Genomic DNA, 8,791 nt, shown 5'->3' on the forward strand with positions numbered 1-8,791 from the left:
AATTAATACTAAAGAATATAGAATACCATAAAATTTGGAGAGCGCTGAGCCCTAATATCGATCAAATTTTTATTGAGTGAGAAGTTGAATAACATTATGGTACAAAGTGAACCATTTTAAACTTGACTACACGATCAACTTAAACATATTGCAGCAAATGCACAATTTTTATGAGGTTTTTTTGGAATTGAATCATGTTTTAAAATAAATTAATACTAAAGAATATAGAATACCATAAAATTTGGAGAGCGCTGAGCCCTAATATCGATCAAATTTTTATTGAGTGAGAAGTTGAATATCATTATGGTACAAAGTGAACCATTTTAAACTTGACTACACGATCAACTTAAGCATGTTGAAGCAAATGCACATGGCAATGGTTTAAGGTTCCAATAATTCCAATATAAGGGTAAGATAGTAACGTTAAACAGATTTTTATTAAAGAGAAAACCTGATTTTTACTACAATACTTTCTATTGTATGTCTTTGGTGTTTCCTTTATAAGAATAATTTCTATAGTAATGATAGCGATTACAAACCTTTTAAAATCATCATTTTTAAATAATTTTTTGAAATTTCTATTTTTATTTTCAGTTATATGAAGCTACAAATTCAAATACTATGCAGTTATGTTTTGTGTTTACGTATTTTTCCAGAAAAAATCTAAATAAATAACAATAAGCTCTTTTAATTTATTATAGTGCAATGAAATATCGATTTAAGTAGATGTTTTTTATTTCCTTTTTAAAGAAAGTATCAGAAAAATTATGCTGGAAACGTGATTTTATTTTTAAAAAAAACTGCGTATATTTTATATAACGACAGGAAAAGTATTCTACAAAATGTGTTAAGCGATATACTGATTTGTCTACTAAATAAATGCAAAGAGAAATAAACTAAGCAAAAAAAATAACTAAAGAAAGTTTCTTTAAAAACATTTGACAGTAATATACTTTAAAAAATTAGTTTCCTTTTTTCCTTTTGCATTATTTTTCGAAACTTCACAAATTAAACTGGGGATTTTGGGACGACTTAAACGTACTATTTCTTTTTTTTCTTACTTTCGAGAAAGCAAAAGATTTTTAACATCGCATCTTCTTTGTTTTTATATGATGCTTTTCAAAAAATGAAAGAGCTTTTTTCTGAAAAATACGACATTTTTCTCAGATAACAGAGTACATTTAACGCACAGTTAAGATTCACAGTTCGTTTATAAGTTGCTATTGAATAGCAGAGTAACTTACTTGCTATCTGCTTTGCAGTCAGCGGCAAAAACAACAGTTCTCTTTAAAATACGCTCTCATCAATATTTATGTTTAATATTATGCATAACTTTTTAAAAAAATTATATGAAATTTTAAATTCTAGGGAAAAAACATTTTAATTTATTTCCATAAAAAGTAGCCGGCCGTCATATGCAAAGTAATATAGAAGCCAAAGTTTTGATTAAAATTTTCTTTCTTAAAACGAATTCTCGTTTTTTAAATTGTTATACTTCTTAAGTTTTAATTATTCTTGATGAAAAAGTATTCTTAGCAAATAAAAGAAGCAATGTTAACTATTTTATTTTATTCATGCAAGATCCTATACATAAATTATGCCGTATGCAGATTAAAATGATACGCTATGCATAATAAGAGAATGCGCTATAAGTTAAATTACTCACCGTAATGCAATAATGTGTATTTTAAAAACTTTTTATAAGTTTTCTTACAAAAACACTATGGAAAAGCTCTGAAAATCTAAATTAAAATATTTTCTTATTATAAGAAATTTTTTGCTATATTTCCTCTTTTAATTCTTTGAAAAAATGCAAAAATCCTTTAACTAAATATTATTTATTTATTTGATTTTTCAAAGATTTCCTTTAATTTAATCTCCTTTTCTTAAAAATTTTTAGCAGTTACATATTTAATATCTTCATAAATATGAATTAATTATCTTTAAATTCACTTTAACTATCATTTAATTCAATCAGGAATTATTTAGAGGAAATATATTAAAGCGTTCTGAGGCGGGTACTTTGAATATTAAATTGCTCAGTTACGATTTATAAAAATAGTTCTATTTAACTATGTATTAAAAAAAATACAAATATCTCAAATTACATAATTTTGAGCAATTTTAATTAGGCCAAGTACGAGAAAATGGTTAAAATTTATTTTTTACTCCATATATAAATTCCATCTTGTATAATTAATAAAATTTTACTTTTTTATAGCTTTTTTTAAAAAAATAATTAAACACTGTACTCATAATTTCTGGGTAGAAAATTTGCTTCAGATTTCCATCTACATTTTTGTCAAAGCATATATATGTCATATATATGGCATATTTTTGTCAAAGTTAATAACTTCATCACCAATTCGTTTCTTTAATTTTGATTTATGACTTTCAATCGAACCACTGCCGACCGGCATGTGTAGGGGGCAGGGAACTGTCCTTGCATCAGAAAGGTCCTGGGTTTGAATCCCGGGCAAGGCATGGATGTTTCTTTCTCTCTCTCTTCTATGTCCTTTCTCCTTTGTGTGTGAATGTGACCCGCCGTATAAACGGGTTGTGGTTGCGTGAATGTCGTGGCAGAAGTCGAATTCCTGGCCATAGATGGCGCCACTGAAAAACAGGAACAATCGCACCCCCACTGCCTAAACAGGCATACGACAAAAAAAAATCGAACCACTGATTACTACAATTTCAACAATTTTTCAACACTTACAACCAGAAGTTCGTCCCCACCCCACCCATTGAAAAAAAAAATTACTTAAGCATCCATTCTCGCCCATGATTAAAAATGTACTAAAATCATATAGAGCTTACGTAACTTATTTAGAAATATTTCTAGTAGCTAACTTAAATCAATGTGACCTAACGATTACAGCCGAAACACTTAAGAACTTGGACAATTTAGAAATATTTCTAGTAACTTATTTAAGTCAATGTGTCCTAACGAATACAGCCGAAACGCTTTAGAACTTGGGTAATTTGAAGAAGAAGCAATTATTAATCTTATGATTTTATAACCATAACTCTAATAACGTGAAAAAACCTTCTATGCTATCTCTTTTAATAATTAGATTTAAATACAACTGTATTTTTTTTCCGTGATGCTGAGTAAATAAGTTATATTTCAAAATTTTATATGTAGATGGATTGTGTCACGTTAAGTTTATATTTAAAACAATATTTAAAATTTGTTAAATTTATCAAACAAGTATCTATAATTAATGGATCTAATAATAGAGTTGTCCCTATCTTTTGACCAAATAGTAATATTTATTTTAATCATGTTATTAAAAATTATTTTGAAATTTTTCTTACAGTCATTTTTTTGACAAGCGTTATATTTCATAAAAGCCTTAACAAATGTTCTAAATTACATACCATTGTTTTATAAGAACCTTTATTTTTCTTGCTTTACGCAATAGAAAAAGAGATTCTTTTAAAATTTTATGTAGTGCGGTTCTAAGAGCTTTGACTGTACAACGGGTTGCTTTAGTTTAAGACTTCTTTCTCCTAAACAGGAATTTTAGGATTTACGTTTCAAAAAGCTCTAATAAAAAGATTAAATTTCGAAATCAAAATAATAATTTTATTGTTTCGAACAATAAATTCAAAATTTTCTCCTTAACTCTGCATTTAAGAGGTTTTTTTAAACATATTCTCAATTGGGTACTTGCAACTCGAGCAGAAGGCATTAATTGATACACAGACACGTGACCTATGACCTCAACGACAGCTGATCGTTTATAAACAAAATGGCTTGTTTTTTCCACATAAATTAGAATGTTAATTAGCCTGAAGTTAATTAAATACAACGCCGTATCGAAAAACGAATTTATTAAAGTGTGATTATTTCTTTTCTACATCTTTTACTTAAGATTTATTATTTATTTATGTATTTTATTGCGACCGTTATATAGTTTTGTTTTATGTATCTGTTAACTTCGATGCATAATTGGTTTTGTTTATGTTCTACATGACTTCATGCTTGTATTTGTGTTATGTAAGAAATATATTGTGAAAGAATTGAAATTTTTGTGTAAGCATCTTTGTAAAAGAAAATATAATGTAAATGAAAGAAATGGAAAAGAAATGAATTTTACTTGACGGGCTTGGTTCACTCGAAATAGAATGGAAAGAAAAGATCAATTGCTAACGTAAACAAATGCCACGTTTCATCTACCAATCAGAATCTAGATACCCACACTACGTCACTTGCGAGTATCCCATTGATTCTTTGCTACTCGAGAAGAAGTGAATTGATTATGCTTCGCCATGTGATTCAAATCATATTTAACTGGATACCTGTAAGTTACGTCAAGTGTATGTATTGAATCTGATTTGCTTCTAAATTTACAACAGCCACGATTTACTTACGATGACGTCACTTGCAGGTATCCAATTAGAACTCTAACTAGATATCGTTTGTAATGTTTATTTTTAAAGCATCTTAAAAGTGATTCTTGCAACTGATTTCGCTGCCACTTAATCGGCGAAATTTTTACGATTGTTTTCGATTTTATTGCTTAAATTTAAATTTTCAGTGATTCAGCTTTCCGCAAACAATGAGAAATATACAAAACATTTTATGCATATAATTTTAATAAAAAATAAGTGGTAGCACTTCGAGTATCTTCCTTGACAGAAATATCTAAACAGTCGATAACGCTTACGACGAGCTAATCGTCTATATCGACTATATATAAATCTCGAAAGTAACCTCGGAAAAATAGTTTTTTTTTGTTGTTAGAAGCAGCAGTAATGTCTTAGTTCTTTGTAACAAAATGGCGGAAATTCTCTTAAAAAAACTGCTACTAAATAAAACGTTTGTTCTAATATTCAGGCATTTCGGTTATTCATAACATGCTTTATGTAACTTATACGTAAATTGATATAATGACTAAACTATGTATTTTCGAAAAGTAATTTTGTATTTTAAAGAAGCTTTTAAATTTCCGTGACATTAAATGAAAACATTTTCTCAGAATGAATTCACAAGTGGCATGCATTTCATATTAACAACTAGCAAAATTTGATTATCTTCTACTTTCTGAAATAAATTTACTTAGATATATTCTCGCAGCAGGTATCGTTTACGGCAAGATTACCTAACAATAAATTACTTATTATTGTTTTATTATAGCATTCATTTCTCCTTTCTTTGTGGTGGTAGAAAAATAAAATTCTTTTAAAATGTTACGTTGTGCAGTTATTGTCAAACAGCATTATTAAATTTGAAAGAGTTCGGAACTAATTCTCTCAAAATTGAAGAGACGGTTAAACACGTGCACAAGAATTGGGTACTCATTAAGCTCTAATGAATTAATGCGAGGCAGCGTTATCTTTGTGTGATGCCCAGATAAAATGTATTTTAATCATCTCTCCCCACAAGAAGCGTCCATTTTAAGGGAAGTAAAATGGCGCTGTTATCGTCTGCGAAAGTGTGGCCGTTGCCAGATTCCTCGCCTGGGCTAATGACTGTGATAATAGCTATGGCACGCTACGCTATAACTCAGAAAACGTTGTGTTCGAATTTGCTTTTGAATGTACAGAAGTATTGTTCCCTTTTTCGCTATTGTTCTAACGAGGATGACTGTTTTAAGTCAAAAAATTCATTAAACAATTTGTTTTCGATACATTTATCTCAATATTCCAACCACAATTAAGAAGACATGTTTTTTATTTTGTTTGAAACGTAGATTTTTAGCTATCCATTAATGGCAAAGCTAAGTCGTTATGAGAAATAATTTAAAGCTATTTTGTAAATGCATCATAATTATAAAGAGTTCTGACTGGAAAAAGCGTAAAGCCTCAGTCGACGTTAATTATTATCAGGAATCGGGTAATAATATTAGGATTCATATTATAAAGCTTCTTTTTATAATATAAGAATTCGTATCAAATAAATTTATTTTGCATTATAAGGGTTTAAATTTAAAGATTCATATTATAGTAACAAAATTCATCTTCAAGTATGCATCTAATAAACAGTTTCTTGCATACAATTGCTCAGTATGCTTAAATATATTAGTTAAGGTTACAAGTACATAAACTCCCCCGACAAATAATTAGTCATCACTAGGGAGGTCATGAAAATCGTTCTTTACAACCGTGTACAAAGCTCAAACTCTGGCAATGCCGTAGCATTGCGTACAGGCCGCGTTTATTATCCAGAAAATTTGGTATCTGTTTTTTTTTCTAATTTTATAACTGGCGTTGAACAGCCGACCCAATACTGAGTTTTCAACTACCAATGTTCAATTACGTAGCCTTGTAGTTTTAAACCAAAGAAGACGAGGGAACTCCTGGATTAAGCATTGGGAGAAACTAACTTTCGTGGAGGACTTTTTGATTGAACTAACCCGTATTTGCGCTACATGGAGAGGAAAACCACGAAAACCTTCCATGATTGGCCAGACAACAAGGAAACTGGAGATACTTTACATCAGCACTGCGGTTGGTGCAAAATTCATATCGTCCAGCCGTTACTGGGTTACTGACTATAAGTAATTTTTTTTTCCAAATCTCTCTGATGTGCTTGAAAATACACACTTTGAAGAAAAAGAAACATGATTTTTAAACATATTTTATGTACCTTGGTTTAAAAATGAACTTAACATCATTGCAACTTTTATTCTCAAAATAAAAAATATATAATTTCCAACTACACCGAAGAGCCATTACATTATGACCACCCTGCTAATAACATGTAGGACCACCTTTAGCCCTCAAAACTGCTAGCACCCGCCGTGGCATTGATTCCACAAGGTGCTGATAGGTAGCCTGAGGTATCTGGTACCAAGCGCTCACCAACTTGCCCTGCAATTCCCTCACATTGCGAGGGGATAGCGTGGCAGCACGAATTCGGTTTTCCAAGTAGGACCACAAATGCTCTATTGGATTAAGGTCAGGTGAATTTGGGGGCCAAGATATGACTTGAAAGTCACTGGAATGTTCCTCGAACCAATCCATGACGATTCGACCTTTATGACATGGTGCATTATCCTGTTGGTAAACACTATCCCCCCAGGAAAAACTGTTGAATGAGTGAACCTGGTCTGCCACTATGTTCAAGTAGCTTACAAACGTCATGGATTGTTCTACGAGGACTATGGGTCCTAATGTGCCCCATGAAAACATTGTTCCTGGGCGAGAAACCATGAAAACCTGGGCGAGCTCATTGTTATAGATGGAAGGTGGTCATAATGTAATGACTCTTCGGTGCATATATTTTTTATTCCAACTATATATTTTTAAAGCTATTTAAGCGGTGTTTAAACAGAAAAATAGAGAAATTAACCAGCTAATTTAGCTATTTTTATGTTTAAACACCGCTAAAATAGTTTTAGGTATTTTTCATTATCGTAGAACTCACAATCCTTGCTTGCTTGATGATGTCTGATTACAAAATCAACAAAAATCCATTTTCAATATGACTTGTTTTACTTTGAATACTCAATAATCATTGAGCAGTTTCACAAAAAATAAAAATAAAACTGAAGTAATTTAAGTGAATAATGAAAAAAAAATATTGAGTTACGAAGTAATCCCAAAATACATTCAAGAAAAATCATCGTTAAAAAATTCAGAGTAGAATTGTTTTTCCCAAACTCATTATTTAAATTAAATCTTTTCCTCGAAATAACCGCCATGAAAAAAGTTTTTTCAGTCCAAGTCATCACTAAATTTAAATTTGCGTATAAGTCCGGCCTAGCTCACGCACTTTCACTTCATTCATTAAATGACAAAAAACATCATTACACCAACAAAAAAAAAAAGCTAAATTACAGTTTAAACAAAACAAATGTTTCAAGTTCGTATTCCATTTCCAAAACTTTCCTGAATGATACTCGAGTTAGTCATGCAAATTATTTAATTTCCTGCTTAAAAAAAAGCAACGGAAAAAATTACTACTTAAGAAATATTCATTTCAATTTAGGAATTAAATAACAATTTAATTCTAAATCAAATATTAAAAAAGAAACTTTATTGTAGTTTTAATGTTTTTCTTATTTTTTTAGTTTTTTTTTTCAGTGCTTTTTGTTGTAATTTTTATTGCTTACTTAATTCCATCCACTTAAATTGTAAGCCTCGTTTCATTCGGCCTGCATTTATTGCAAATTTAAAATCGAATTTAACATTTTTTCAGCCATGAACAGATTTTAGTTTATAAAAAGAATTCTAATAAAAAAAATTAAGAGCAAAAGCAAAGTTGGAGGGAAAATAAATGCATTTACATTCAGTTAAAACTAATTAATACACAATAAATTGACTTCTGAATTTCAAATGATTAACGTAAAACTAATTTGATTAACATAAAACTAATTGACAATTTTTTTGTACTTTGAAATAAGGAAAACATAAGTCTTAGATTTATTACGTATCTAACATATGTTTGCATATCTAGAAAAATGTAACTTTCTCTCCATTATCGATTAAGTTTATCAAAAGGCTAAGCTCGTGATATAATTAATTACAAATTCATGTTATTGGTTAATTAATTTTACATCAAAAACAGAACTTTTCGAAGACGTTTCATCATTTTAGCTTTCTAATTTCATTAATAAATTTAATGTTGGATTTTTAAAAAAGACACTATTTGAACTTACAAGTTGATTTTTATTTTAAAAATGTAATAACATATTTACTTGTACAATGCGCAAAGTTATAAAGTGAACACCCAAAATAACTTTTCATCCCTAATGCGTAGATTTTCACTTACTAGGACTTAATCTTAATGGTTCAAGGGCATAAACTATACTAATGGCATAATTTGTGCAGGAGATATTTT

This window comes from Parasteatoda tepidariorum, chromosome 4 (assembly GCF_043381705.1).
Source record: "Parasteatoda tepidariorum isolate YZ-2023 chromosome 4, CAS_Ptep_4.0, whole genome shotgun sequence".
In the NCBI taxonomy this organism is placed as follows: Eukaryota; Metazoa; Arthropoda; class Arachnida; order Araneae; family Theridiidae; genus Parasteatoda; species Parasteatoda tepidariorum.